Source organism: Coenobita brevimanus, chromosome 103 (assembly GCF_032717465.1).
Source record: "Coenobita brevimanus isolate Jiangsu-jjx chromosome 103, ASM3271746v2, whole genome shotgun sequence".
NCBI classification, from domain to species: Eukaryota; Metazoa; Arthropoda; class Malacostraca; order Decapoda; family Coenobitidae; genus Coenobita; species Coenobita brevimanus.
The window spans coordinates 11,259,623-11,274,605 of NC_137056.1; the positions used below are offsets into that span (position 1 = coordinate 11,259,623).

Consider the following 14,983-nt stretch of genomic DNA (forward strand, 5'->3'; position numbering starts at 1 on the left):
TAGGTGTCAAATAAATAGCTAAAGAAATGCTAGAGAGTCTCCGAAACCTGCGAAAATACGGAGCTCCACTACAAAATTTCTGCAGCAAGAAAAACTCCGAGAATGAATTTACTCTGTCCACTTTATCTTGGCCTAATATTGCTGTCTCCTCATCTAAATTGCTTACTGTAACAAGAAATTAACTTTAGAATATGATGTTGGTCACGAAGAAGTGTTACGGAATTTATATAGACCCGTAGTATTGTCCTGTTCTGCCATTGAGTTACAGTATAAGGTGGAAAAGGACAATGCTTTCCGCCAGCTGAAGGTGGACCAAATATAGAAGAGTGTATGAATGAGGTGGTGTGGACGAGGAGACCAACAATAAGGTGGAGAAGTAGGGTGCGAGAGCTGTGTATACGAGGGAGGGTTGTGTGTTGTGAGGAAAGTGGCTTGGAATGAGTGGGGTAAAAATAACTGGAGAATGTATGGTCATCACCACCTGTCAGAGGTTGCAGCGTCAGGCAGTTGACAGATGGATAATTAAATCAGTAGATAGATAAATGTATATATAGGTAAATTGGTACTTATATAGATAGATAGATGACCAGATGGAATCAGATAGACAAAAAATTTACGGTCAGATAGACGGACTCATATATATATAGATAGATGGACAGATAGAAAGATTGACCTATAAAGTTATAAAGGTAGATAGGCAAATAGATAGACAGGGGGGATAGGTTGGTTGACAGATCGATAAAAACACAAAAGTTATAAACCCAGTTCATGCTTTTACTAAAACCGCTATCCCCCAGCTCGTCTCTTTTTTTTTTTTTTTTTTTTTTTTTTTTCCCACTGTCTGTGTACAAATATTTGATATTGTGGGTTGAGATGGTGTTGTTTGGGCTGGAATAACGGCAGTGATATCTGGGAGTCAGGCGGCAACGGATGCTGTTACATTTAGAATGGGGGACTGAGCTCAGAGGTGAATGAGTTAGTGTTATTGTTATTATTATTGTTGTTTTTTGTTATAATAATACAAATATTTTTATTATTAGTTGTAGTAGTAGTAGTAGTAGTAGTAGTAGCAGAAACAGTAGCAGCAGTAGTAGTAGTTGTAGTAGTGATAGTAGTATCCTGCTCCTCGTCATCGTCATCATCATCATCATCATCATCATCATCATCGTCGTCGTCGTCGTCGTCATAATCATCAGTCATCAGTAATCGTCATCAGCATTATCAGTCATCATCATCATCATGATGGATTCCAATATCTGTCAACACGTAGAGAAGAAAAAACTTAAGTCCAAGCTTGTATGATGATCGATATCCCCCCAATACTGTGTTGTTAAGCCTGTATGGATCAGTATTGTGGGTGTAGATGGCGTGGGTGGCAGCTGAAATATCGCTGGTGTGTCACGTCTGGCAGGAGTGATGACCAGGAATACTTTGTTATTATTCGTAGTTTATATATATAAACCAGGAATACTTTGTTATTATTCATAGTTTATATATATATATATATATATATATATATATATATATATATATATATACACAGTATATACCTGTATAATGTGTGTGTGTGTGTGTGTGTGTGTGTGTGTGTGTGTGTGTGTGTGTTATTGGTATTCATATCTCCTCTCTATATATATAATTTCTTGTGATATCCTGTTCGTACATTTTCTTGCTATTAAAATATTTTTTCTGCTTTCTTGGCGTTCAGATTTTCTCTCTGTACCGGTGCATTCTCTTTTTCTTCACTTTTCCTCTACATTTTCTTGCTAATCAGATTCCCCCCGTCTTTTTCGTTTTTGGTATTCAAATTTCCTCTCTTTATTATTCTGTGTCATTGAAATTTCCTCTTGGCACATTTTCGCTTCATGGCAAATTTACCAAAGTCTCCAAAAACTGGTGAGTGAAGTGACAGGCTGTGACGGGAACATCTTGATAAATTAATTTTTGACGGTGACAGGCTGAAGAGTCATGAGAGAGAGAGAGAGAGAGAGAGAGAGAGAGAGAGAGAAACAAGAATGGCCAGATATATTAAAAAAAAAAAAAACACGGAGGAGACATGCAGGAAATAATGACTATAGATAATGGCAATCTCTTCCCACCGAGAATGTTGACTTACTATATTCTTACACTCTCCACATATTTTTTTTTTTTCAGTATAATTTGCCTTTCGGAGTGATGGAGTTATACATCATAGCATGCATCATCTTCAACCGTATTATCGTAGGTTAAGGAAGCTCCCTAACACCTTTTCCTTAGCGATTTATTTTGCGTTTTACACCCTACTGTCCTATTCTTTCTTAATTAAATCCTTCAATCACCGCCAAACTCTGCATAAATAACGTACTAAAAATAAATACCCTACAAAAAAATAACGTACAAAAAAAAAGCCATACCCAAAAATAAATCGCAAAGGTAGAGGTGCTAGGGAGCTGCCTTACCTGACGAGAATACGGGCCCGTGGAGACCAGGTGTTTCCAAAGCTGAATGAAATTGTCTCTAGCTAGCAAAAGAGAGAGAGAGAGAGAGAAGGAATGATTGACAGTGGTGAAGGCTGAATGTCACTGGAGGAAGCGTGGGGTAAGGAATATTTCTCTCTCTGCTTGTACTTTCATCAGAATATAAGTCTTCAGTTAAATTGTCTCCTTTAACCTGGGGACTCTCTCTCTCTCTCTCTCTCTCTCTCTCTCTCTCTGTCAACAGATATTTTACCCATCACATAGAGAAAATAAACTGGTAAAGATGAGGTGTTAGGGAGAGAATACCGGGCTGAGAGAACGTGAAAGTACCACCAGGGGTTATTGTTGTATTTACCCGTGTTTTAAATTGACTTAAAAAAAAAAAAAAAGTGCCAGACTGGATCCAAGGTGTCCTCTCACCCCCTTTGTACTTCCTCCCTGATTCCTCCCAGTTTACTTCTCTCCCTGAAATTTTCAAATTTGAGACTCACGTTTTTTTGGCTTTTATGTCTTTTGGTACATGTCCTCCATATGCTCCTTGATTCCCTCAGTTTCTTTGTCTTTACTTCTCTGTGTGTCTGTCTGTCTGTGTCTGTGTTTATGTCTGTGTGTCTGTCTGTCTTCCTTCTCCCATTTTCTCGCTCCTTCCTTCCATTTTATTTTGTTTCTCTTCCCTACTTTCGTTAAGATGGGAAAAAGTGTGATGATGATGATGATGATGATGAGGAGGAGGAGGAGGATGAGGAGGAGGAGGAGGAGGAGGGTGAGGAGGAGAGTGGTGGCGGTGGTGGTGATGGTGGTATAAGACAGTGAAATGAGGAATAAAATGGATATGCACGAAGGTAATGTGAAAGAAAAACAAATGAAAAAAAATGAACAATGGAAAGCTTGATATAGAGAGGGAAACAATAGAAAAAGAATAGGGATAAGATATACTTCGCAGATTTGACAGCAGAAATGAAAGAAAAAAGAAATATGAAAGAAAGAAATTAAATAGAGACCAGATGTGAAAATATGTAAAACGAGAAAAGAAAGCTAAAAGGAAGGAAGGAAGAGAATGAAAAAAAAAAGACGAACGTTTACAGAAAGAGGCGAAGGAAATATAAATACACAGAAAGAATAATGGAAACAGAATCAACAGACAAACAGAAAAAGAAGCTAAGAAAATATAACTGAGAAGAAATTAAACAAAGAAGGGGTCAAGAGGGAGAGGGGAAAAAAGTAAAGGCGAAGGAAAGAATGGTAAGAAAATGAAGAGGAAGCAGAGGATAGAGAAGCTGAAATAAACTGAAAAGTAAGAGAGAGAGAGAGAGAGAGAGAGAGGAAATGAAAACCAACAGAAAAAAGAAAGTAAAGGGATAAATGAAAAAAAAAAAAAATGGGAGAAAGGGAGAGAATAAATGAGAAGAAGATAGAATGTAGATAGCGAGAGAGAGAAAAAAGCTCAAATAAAGACAAAAGAGGAAATTGGAAAGTATAAAACGAAGTGAAAGAAAGTGAGCAAGGGAGGGGTCAAGAAAGAAAGAAAAGGAGAACCAATTAGAGTGAAGGAAGAAGAGAAGTGAAAATACAGAAAGGCAAAGAAACAGAAAAAACGAGATAAAAGAAATAAGAGTGAAAGAAGGCATGGGAGAGAAAGGAAGGATAGAGAAACATACTGGAAATGAGAGAGGAAATGAAACGAGGACAAACATTAAGAGAAGAATAGAAAGAAAAGATGACAGTAAAAGTAGAGACAACACGTACGGGATGGAAGGGAAACAAATTGGGAGGATGGGGGAAGCATTTGAAAGTCGCCAGAGAAACACGGGAGAGAGAGAGAGAGAGAGAGAGAGAGAGAGAGAGAGAGAGAGAGAAAGAAAGAGAGTTTGAGGAAGGAATTGGGAAATTAAAACAGGCTCTAAGACTGCCAGTATTACCAAAGGAATGCAGGACACTCCACGGAAAATAATAAATAAATATAATAAATAAATGAATGAATATCCAGGTAATTCTCTTGTAATCAAAAGACTTCGTCGCAAAAGTTAGTAAATTACGGATTCGTGGTACCCTTTTTCATTTTTCTATATGGGTTGACCTGTTATCCCCCCCCAAAAAAAAAAAAAAAAAAAAAAACTTTAGAAGACACACATAAAGTATAGTTTTGTATTTCCTCAGGAACACGTGAACCAAGATTGAGGTGACCTGGTGAAGAAATGAGGGAATTACTCCCAGTTTGAAAAGTGTTCGGAAGAAAGGGAGAAAGAAGAAAGAATTTTAGCAAATACATTATGGTCTCCACCATTATAAAATTATATGAGAGAGAGAGAGAGAGAGAGAGAGAGAGAGAGAGAGAGAGAGAGAAAGAGGGGGTATGGAAGCACGGTAAAAAGAGGAAACCAAGGCTGAAATAAAAACATATAATCTGGGACAGAAAGACAGAAAAACTATGTGGGGAAGAAAGAAAAGGAAACAGTACAAGAAATAAAATAAGGAAGGAAAAGAATTACGAAGGGGGGTTAGAGAAAAGGTAATGAAGAGAGAAATAAAGCAAAATAAAAAAATAAAAAACTACTCTGGGAGAGAAAAAGAAGGAAAAAAAAAGGAGTATGAAGGAGGAAGGACGTGGGAAAAGGAAGGAAATGAAGAAGGGAAGTAAAAGAAAATGAACATAAATAAATAAAGGTGTTTGGGGAGGCTGGAAGAGAAGAGAAACAGACTGGGAAGAAGGAAGAAAAAAGTGATTAAAAAAAGAATGAAAAAAGTGGGCGTAGGAGGGAAAAGCAGGAAGGAAAAAACTGGGAAGGCCAGAGGAAATGGAAACGGGGAGAGAAATTAAGAGAGACAAAAGGTATTTTGGAACGAGAAAGAAACTGGGAAAGAGAGAGAGAGAGAGAGAGAGAGAGAGAGAGAGAGAGGGAGAGAGAGAGACAGACAGACAGACAGACAGACAGAGACAGACAGAGAAACAAAACAAATGAAAGCACTGCAGGAAAAGAAAGAGACTGGAAGCAAGGCGAAAAAAGGAAACTGTGTGTGTGTGTGTGTGTGTGTGTGTGTGTGTGTGTGTGTGTGTGTGTGAGTGAGAGAGAGAGAGAGAGAGAGAGAGAGAGAGAGCTAATGTAAGTACCGCAGAAAAAAAATCAGGAGACAGAAGCAAGGCTGAAAAAAAGAAAAAAGAAGTGTGGGAGAGGAAAGGAGAGGCGAGGAACAAGCTGGGAGGAATCAGGGAAGAAATAAAAGAGCCTGAGACGACAGCGTGGATCCAGGGTGGCAAGTTTTTTCTTTTGTTCATTTTAAAGCACAGGAAAATACAGGATGCCTAACCCATGGAGGTATTTTTGACTTTCTGCGGATGGTTTTGACTTTCTGGAGGTGTTTTATGACTTTCTGGAGGTATTTTTGACTTTCCGGAGGGTTTTTTTGACTTTCTGGAGGTGGTTTTGACTTTCCGGAAGGTTTTTTGACTTTCTGGAGGTGTTTTTGACTTTCTGGAGGTGTTTTTTACTTTCTGGAGGTATTTTTGACTTTCTGGAGGTGCTTTTGACTTTCTGGAGATATTTTGATATTCTGGAGGTACGTATTTTTGACTTTGGAGTTGTTGTTTTTTTTTATTTTTGGTGGGTATTTGGACTTATTTTGACTCTCTAAGGGTATTCTGACGTATTGTGTCTTTCTGGGGTATTTTGACTCATATGTTGACTTTCTGGGGGTATTTTGACTTATTATGATTTTTTTTTTTTTGTACGTATTTGGACTTTCTGGGGTATTTTGACTCGACTTTCCGGGGGTATTTTGACTTATTTTCACTTACCGGGGATATTTTGACTCTTGATTTCCTTGAGTATTGACCCTTATTTTGACTTTCTGGGGGTATTTTGACATACTTTGATATTCCGGGGTATTTTGACTTATTTTGATTTTCTGGGGATATTTTGACTCTCTTAACATCTTCAGCAGAGGGACGTGTTTTTAATTTAGTTGTTGCTGCCACTAGAATTTTTTTTTAGCATAGGGAGAGAAATTTGATTGAGTGAAATGGGACTTTGTTACCCCGATAGTACAAGTAATTCTCTGTCTGTCTGTCTGTCTCTCTCTCTCTCTCTCTCTCTCTCTCTCTCTCTCTCTCTCTCTCTCTGTCTCTCTCTCTCTCTCTCTCTCTCTCTCTCTCTCTCTCTCTCTCTCATGTTGAACAAAATCTTGTGGGGGTAGCAAAATTTTACCCATGAAATCCGCCACCTAATTGAAGAGATTTATCTGACCCCATCGACCTCAGCATTTTAATCCGGCATCCCACAGACGATTTCTTTCACCTGAGACAATCCCTACGTAGCTGAAGGGTTGACAGCCGTCTCTATAACCATCTCACAGCTATGATCGAATCTGAATTGCCATAATCCCTTTCAAGACAGACGATTTTCCTCAGCTAACAGAACCCCCTAGGCAAGTAAAGTGTTCAGTGATGTGACTCCTTATTCTGATTAACCACTTTATTGCACTGATGTATTTAGTATTTAGTTCCTGTTGTTATTATTACATCCAGACGAGGTTATTAATGTTGTGGGAGGATTTTTGTACCGATGGTGATAGACATTGCATTCTCTGACCACCTTCTGTACTGTAGGCTGTTCTAAGTATATAAATAAGTCATGTGATGCCGTCTGACCCTCATGATTTTCACTTCACAACAAACATCATCGTGGCAAAGGGGTTAAACACTGCGGTTGCTTCCCATCATATTTCACTGTTCTGTAGCTGATAACTCAAAATGAATCGATTTTTTTTTTTTTTTAAATTACATGCAGTTACGTTATTTAGGTAGTTTTTGTAGGTCTGTAGATTTGCAGTTATATGTTAACCCCTCAGCCAGAGGACGTCATTTATTATATTTCTTGCTGTTACTGTATGATTTTGTTCAGTTTAGGAGAGGCCTTAGTGAGAAGTTAGTGATGAACTCTTCTAGGTCGATAAAATGTATGCCGGTTTATACAGAAGCGTCAGGAGATAGCAAGAATATGATGAAAAATCCGTCATCGAAGTGAAACGTAGTAAAATATGAACTAGCCTCACGTAAAGAATATCTGAAACTTCTTAGATAGCCTAGTTGTAACCATGTGAAGAACTGTCCTATGACTCACGGGTTTAGACAGTACTGTACAGTTTTTAGATTAGCTTGTGGATCCAGTAATAAGGTATGGAGTTTAATAGCAGTGACTTGTAATTTGAATAATTATTATTATTATTTATGCAGTACTTTATTATACTTTATTATCTTACAGCTATGTGGAGTCTAACACGCAGGAATGAACTATGCCAATACTGTTCTGTTGTCTACTTTAACTTCTGTGTGTGATGTGAAACTAACTCCAGCATATGAACTGCTACCTATATTGCGCTAATGCATTACGGTATATAACAACAAGAATTAAAATGCAGGACTCAATACAGGATTACTCTGATTAGTTGCTTGTGATAAGTGTTCTGGCGGCATCCATCTTAGTGTCAGTAGCAGAGGAAATTGAATATTCCTTGAGGGCTCGAGATTTTGGGGTGGTGCTCTCTTTACCACGGCCTTGGGGCATTTGGAAATTTGTGTATATGATTCATTTCAAAACAGTGATAGCTATACGATACTTGTAAACATGCAGGGGTAATATTTGTAGTTTATAACACTGCGTTTATCTTCAGTAATTTGTAACAGCATTCGCTTCAGAATTTAATGAAGTAAATTTTGAGCCGTAAATATGGGGATTGTTGTAAAACACTATTTGGTGTAAGTTTATTAGTAGTATGAATTTATATCATTACTAGATATTTCCCTTTGTACAGCTCACACACACACACACACACACACACACACACACACACACACACACACACACACACACACACACACACACACACACACACACACACACACACACACACACACACACACACACACACACACACACACACACACACACACAACTTGATATATCTCTTACCCATCATTATTAAATGCTTCTTCATGTGATCCTTCCATATAAGCAATGCACATACCTACTTTCGGTTTTGATTGTCGATTGATATTGCAAGTTTTGTATGTATGGAATAGTGATGTCTCGATCATAACTGTTAGTATATTTACTAGTGCAGGACCAGTTCCAAAAGTCCGTAAGATTTGTAAACATATAAATGTGATATGTCCCTGCAACTGGTCGTTGTTGGTCTAGTTCATCTTGTGGCATTCGAGGTTGTAACATTTACGTAAGTTATTATTGTGTTTTTCTCGTAAGGTGCAAAGTACTGAATTTTACCCGTCATTTAAATACCTGCAGCTTCGGTGAAAAAGTTATACAATATTTTATTCTTATTTTACAGGTAAAGATGTAGGAGGCTGCTGTAAGCTAAGCGCCGACGGCAAGCACTTCACGAAGAAATGTGAGTAATTTTATATTGTAACGTTGCGATTGTTATGACTGTCATTTATACATATCTGTAAGTAAAATGAGAGCATCTTGTCTGGAGACACCTGTGTTGATGTGGCAAGTATTTCCATACGCTGTGCAGGGTGTTCAAACCCTTAGCCCCCCCACCCCTGTCCAGACGAAAATATAACCCAGGCAATGATGCTACCTATACAGGATGATTATGTATCTTTTTGACATCTCACATGTCAAATCTTATGTTCATTAACATTACCTCAACCGTTCTGACGTCTTTGTCAAATGAAATTGCAACCTGGCAACTCAAATTGCAGAACAATAATCTGTGTCTCTTTAAGCGATGCGGAAAGTAATTGCTGTGATGCGTTACATCCATCGATTCTTCTCACTTTCACCCGCCCACATCACTTCAGAAAAACCCGATCAGAAACAAAAGAAAATGATTAATCCCCACAAGATTTTACCTGTTAGATATCAAATGAGTATAGGCCTGCAGTCATCTTGTACTGTATAGGTAGCATCATTGCCTGGATTCTCACTTCGTCTCGGCAGAGGTTGGGGGCGTTAAGGTTTCTGATTCAACATTTTATATACTGTAGTACAAATATGTTTCATGTTTTTCATACTGTGGATTTGTGGTAATATTTCCATGCCAGAATGAAAGCTGATGTTCAGATATATACCCATGTTTTGCCGTTTAATAGTGGAATTCCCCGATAATCTGGTTTGCTCGTGTAATGTGATAATGTGTTGCCATTACATTGGAACACAGGCCGGCATTCGCACACATACAGTAAACAATGGCGTTGGCTGATTTGCTTTCCCGCGCCACATACCCACTCCCTGGTTCTGATAATTATTGCCTCATAACGAAGATCAGCGTAAATGATAAGCCTTTGTTGTGTGTGTGTGTGTGTGTGTGTGTGTGTGTGTGTGTGTGTGTCTGTCTGTAAGAGAGAGAGGGAGAGAGAGAGAGAGAGAGAGAGAGAGAGAGAGAGAGAGAGAGAGAGAGAGAGAGAGAGAGAGAGAGAGAGAGAGAGAGAGAGAATTAAGACGAGTGTTTACAATACCTACTTACATCTGTGTTTTATGTGGAGATACTAAAGATGGTACAATTGGATGCTGCGACCTGCACAAATTTTAGTAGTAACTGCCTTAGTCTAAAAAACAGAAGGGTAATAGACGGCATAAATAATAAGCACAGAGGTAAATTTGTGCGGAGGTGGAAGGAAGACGGTGCTACCTTTTCACTGCCCTCTAGAATCCTGCAGTGTTAGGTAGAGATGCCTAAGACTGTGACGTATTTGAGTTGATATTTTCATAATTCTGTAGATATGACTCTGATTATGCTAGTTATTTCGTGTCTTTCGTATCAATTCACCAATATTTAGTGGTCTGAATTTAGTTGCTGTTAATCAAACGTTGATCGGATACACCATAAAAACACGCTCAGGACAGAGGACGGGGAAGGATGTCTCCACAGAAAACTAATTTACACTCCGTTTAATGCAACTTCAGAGGTGATTTTTGTTGATTCAATAGCGTACGATTACATGGGGTGGTGCAAAACTCTGGACCAATAGGTCTTGTGTAAACCGAGTACAAAAGTGTTAAGAAGAGGTGGGCGTCAGTTCGAACACTTACTGTAAATTTGAAGTGGAACTGATTTAAAAATGGTTTAGTCATTGGTGTATGGCTAATTAAAAATCATTTTATATCAAACCTTATTTCCATTATGAACCACCTATAGGTCCAGATTTTTGCACCACCCTGTATATAGAAGCAAGTGATGTATTATAGGCAATAAAGCTTTCCTACTGGACACAAACAATCGAAATTATGTCTGGGGCACTGGCACTCCTTATTTATTCCACGGCGTGGGCTTCATAACCCTGCCATCTGTCGGGAATATTCTGCATCCATTATCATTTTACTCAGGTTCCCCAACACAGCGCTCCAGGAGTTACCGTTAGCTGATATAAAACGCCCGTGTTTGGCCTAATGTATGCCGTGACGCTGGGGGAATGGAGGGGGGGGGGGCTTTGGGGAAGGGAATGGAGGGAAGGAGAATTGGGGAAAGGAATGGAGGAAGGAATGGGAGGGAGGACGCGGAGAGGAGTGGAGAGATGAATCAAGAGAGAGGAAATGGAGAGAGAAGTGAGAGTGAAGTGATAAATGGAAGGGAGGAAGTGGAGAGAGGTATAGGAGGTAGAAAGTGGAGAGAAGAATGTAGAGGAAGTGAAGAGGAATGGAAGAGAGGAAGTGGAGAGGAATGGGAGGGAGGATGTGGAGAGGGGAATAGGAGGGAGGAAGTGGAGAGAAGAATGGGAGGAAGGAAGTGGAGAGAAGAATGGGAGGGAAGAAGTGGAGAGAGGAATGGGAGGGAGGAATGTGGAGGAAGAAGTGGAGAGAGGAATGTGGAGGAGGAAGTGGAGAGAGGAATGGGAGGGAGGAAGTGGAGAGAGGAATGGGAGGGAGGAAGTGGAGAGAAGAATGGGAGGGAGGAAGTGGAGAGAAAAGTGGTAGGGAAGAAGTGGAGAGAGGATTGGGAGAGAAGAAGTGGAGAGAGGAGTGGGAGGAAAGAAGTGGAGAGAGGATTTGGAGAGAAGAACTGGCGAGAAGGCGTGGGAGGAAAGAAGTGGAGAGAGGATTGGAGGAAGGAAACAGAGAGGGAAATGGAAGGGCTGGAGAGAGGAATGGAGGGAGGAATGTGAGAGATGAATAAAGAGGAATATGGAGAGAGAGAGAGAGAGAGAGAGAGAGAGAGAGAGAGAGAGAGAAATGGAGATGAATGGGAGAGAAGATTGGGAGGAAGCGAAGAGAGCAATGAGAAGTGGAGAGAGAATTAGGAGCGAGTTGCCCAGAAAAGATATATGAAGATGGAGGGACGGAGATAAAAATGTGGAGGAAAGGAACGAAGATTTGGAGAGAGGAGGAAGTGATAAAGAGAAACTGAGAGGCTGAACTTTTAAGAGAGAGAGAGAGAGAGAGAGAGAGAGAGAGAAGTGTGGGGAATGAAAGGTGAATTCCCCCTGTGAAATACCGACTCTGCATTTAATAACGGCGAACATCATACAGTTTAACTATGATCAAGAGAAACCTGGGGCACAAGATTAAAGAAAAAAATAAACTATAAACTGCTGTGTAGGCTGAGGAAAAAAGGACCGCATATTTTATTTCACTTTACGGCGGACAATATTATATATCTAAATGAAAGAAGTCAGGCAAAGGATTAAAAACTGTCTTGATTAACTCTGAAACCTGTGCAGGCAACTTACATATTTATTCTTATAAATGTCAGACAATTGCACGTGCCACTGGAAAACATCTCGAGGTGTAATGGGTAAGGGCAAGAATACCGGGAATGAGGCAGACTCCTTGGTTATCAGAGAAGCAGGATAACTGGTTTTTAATAAATCTTTATAAAAATGTGCATTAGTCAGACAAAAAAGAAATGCTACAGATATCTGGAAATATCATGTTTGTGTATGTTTCATGTAATGCAGTCTCCAATATTCTTTTCAGTGAGCTGTATAATGTATTGTTGTATTACATACTGGGATTTAAGTAGTGAGTACGGGAACAGTGACCAAGTGACAAAGTGTAATATCAGTTAAACAAACATGTTGATGGGGTAAATATATATATATATATATATATATATATATATATATATATATATAGAGAGAGAGAGAGAGAGAGAGAGAGAGAGAGAGAGAGAGAGAGAGAGAGAGAGAGAGAGAGAGAGAAAGAGAGGATGGAAGTAATGCGAGTGTAAGTGGCTGGGGGAATGGCTGGGAGAATGAGGGAGGTGAGAAGACAGGAAGAAATCAGTAGGATAGAAGTTGTGGAAGCAATGAAGAAAGTTAAATCGGGGAAAGCCCCAGGAATTGATGGAGTGTGTGGTGAAATGCTGAAGCATGGGGGAGAGATAGTAGTAGAATGGATGTGGAAGATGTGCAGATTGGCCTGGGAGGAAGGTAGAGTCCCGGAGGATTGGAAGTCAGATATAATTATTCCCTTGTACAAAGGAAAAGGGGAAAAAGAAGTGTGTGGTAACCATAGGGGCATTTGTCTTCTTAGTATAATAGGAAAAGTGTATGGTAGGATACTCATAGACGGAGTTAGAGAAAGAACAGAGAAATTAGTTGGAGAAGAACAGGGAGGGTTTAGGAAGGGAAGAGGTTGTGTAGATCAGATATTCATTCTTAGATCTTTAGTGGAAAAGTTTCTAGAGAAGGGAAAGAAGTTGTATGCGGCTTTCATGGATTTGGAGAAAGCATATGACAGGGTGGATAGACAAGGATTGTGGAAAGTGTTAAGAATATATGGAGTAGATGGGAAGTTGTTGAATGCTGTGAAGAGTATGTACGATGGTGCGAAGGCTGCAGTGCGTGTGGATGGTGAACTAAGTAAATTTTTCTCTTTGAAAGTTGGTTTGAAACAGGGATGTGTCATGTCTCCATGGTTGTTCAATCTGTACATGGATGGGGTAATAAAAGAGGTACAAGGTAGGGTAGTGGATGTTGGAGTGTCCCTGGTGAGAGAGGATAGTGTTTGGAAACTCCCTGTACTGTTGTTTGCAGATGATACTGTGTTGTTGAGTGAAGACGAAGGGGAGCTGCAAGGCTTGGTGGATGAGTTTGAGAGAGTGTGTAAGAAACGGAATCTAAAGGTGAATGTAGGGAAGAGTAAAGTGATGGTCTGTGAGAGAGGTGAAGTTAGTGAATGTACAGTGAGGTTGGATGGTGAGGAATTGGAAAATGTGAGTACTTTTAAGTACTTGGGTAGTGTGATGATTAAGGATGGAGGTTTGGAGGGTGAAGTGCTTGAAAGGGTACAGCAGGGAAGAAAGGTTGCTGGTTCTTTGAAAGCAGTGATAAGAAACAGGGAAGTGAGCATGGAAGTGAAAAAGTTACTACATGACAGTATTGTGATACCAACTCTAACGTACGGAAGTGAAGCTTGGACGTTATTGGAAGGACACAAGTAAAGAGTGAGAGCAGTGAAAATGAGTTATTTAAGAGGAGCCTGTGGAGTCACGTGGAGAGACAGGCTGACGAAAGAGGATATAAAGGAGCGTTGTGGTGTTGCTGTGGATGTGATAGGAAGCGTTATGAGGAACACACTGAGGTGGTTTGGCCATGTGGAGAGGATGGAGGGTGAAAGACTGACGAAGAGAGTGTATGTGAGTGAGGTGGAGGGGGGAAGAGGGAGGGGGAGGCCGAGGATGAGATGGAGGGATGGGGTGGAGAGGTATATGAGAGAGGGGGGTGTGAGTTGGGAGCAGGGCAGTGAAATGGCGGGGGACAGGGCGACTTGGAGGCGATTTGTTTGTGGCCACCCCAAACGGGATTGAGGCGTCTGGCAATATATATATGTATATATATTCATTCATTCATTGCCAGACGCCATGTATCCCAAACGGGGTGGCCGAGGGCTTAGAGTTAATTGTTTTACAGGGAGGGGCACTAATCCTCCACCAACCCCACATGACACTTAGGGAGAACGTTATGCCAACAGCCTAGGCGGTCACCCATCCAAGTACTAACCAGACCCAGCGTTGCTTAACTTCGCTGATCGGACGGGAAGCGGTGTACTCAACGTGGTATGGCCGTTGGCATATATATATATATATATATATATATATATATATATATATATATCCTGTGTAAGTTTTATTTCTTGCTAGTTTAAAATATTCAAGCGATTCACTACTTTCTGTACAACAGTTAATTAACCCTTTTCGTTCGGGGCAACTCTAGTATTTTGTTCCAATTGAAAACCAGACTGTTTTATTCACCATGGAGTGAATCACAGTAGCCTGAGAGTAAAGAGTTACCATTGTCACCATTAATCTTCTGATGGTAATAAACAACTTGTGTGTTCTGCTCCAGTTAACGTCACACTGTTATAGTAATATTCATCTGAAAGAAAGTTATTGGAGACTGAGAGTTAAATAGATTCATTGATTGGGGCCACAGATTGACTGATCTCATATAATGAATACTTGTTAAAAAGTCAAAATATTTTCGTCTCATTAAGTCCCCTCCTCCCACTGATTCCCTTCAACCTCTTCCTTTTCACGTCAGTGTTACGTCTTTTTCTCTTAGCTCTTGC

At 39.9% G+C, this 14,983-nt stretch overlaps 1 pseudogene; it reads right to left on the reverse strand.

The window, feature by feature from the left end:
• Window positions 1-14,366: 14,366 nt before the first annotated feature.
• Window positions 14,367-14,485, reverse strand: LOC145415811 (5S ribosomal RNA; annotated as a pseudogene).
• Window positions 14,486-14,983: the final 498 nt, after the last annotated feature.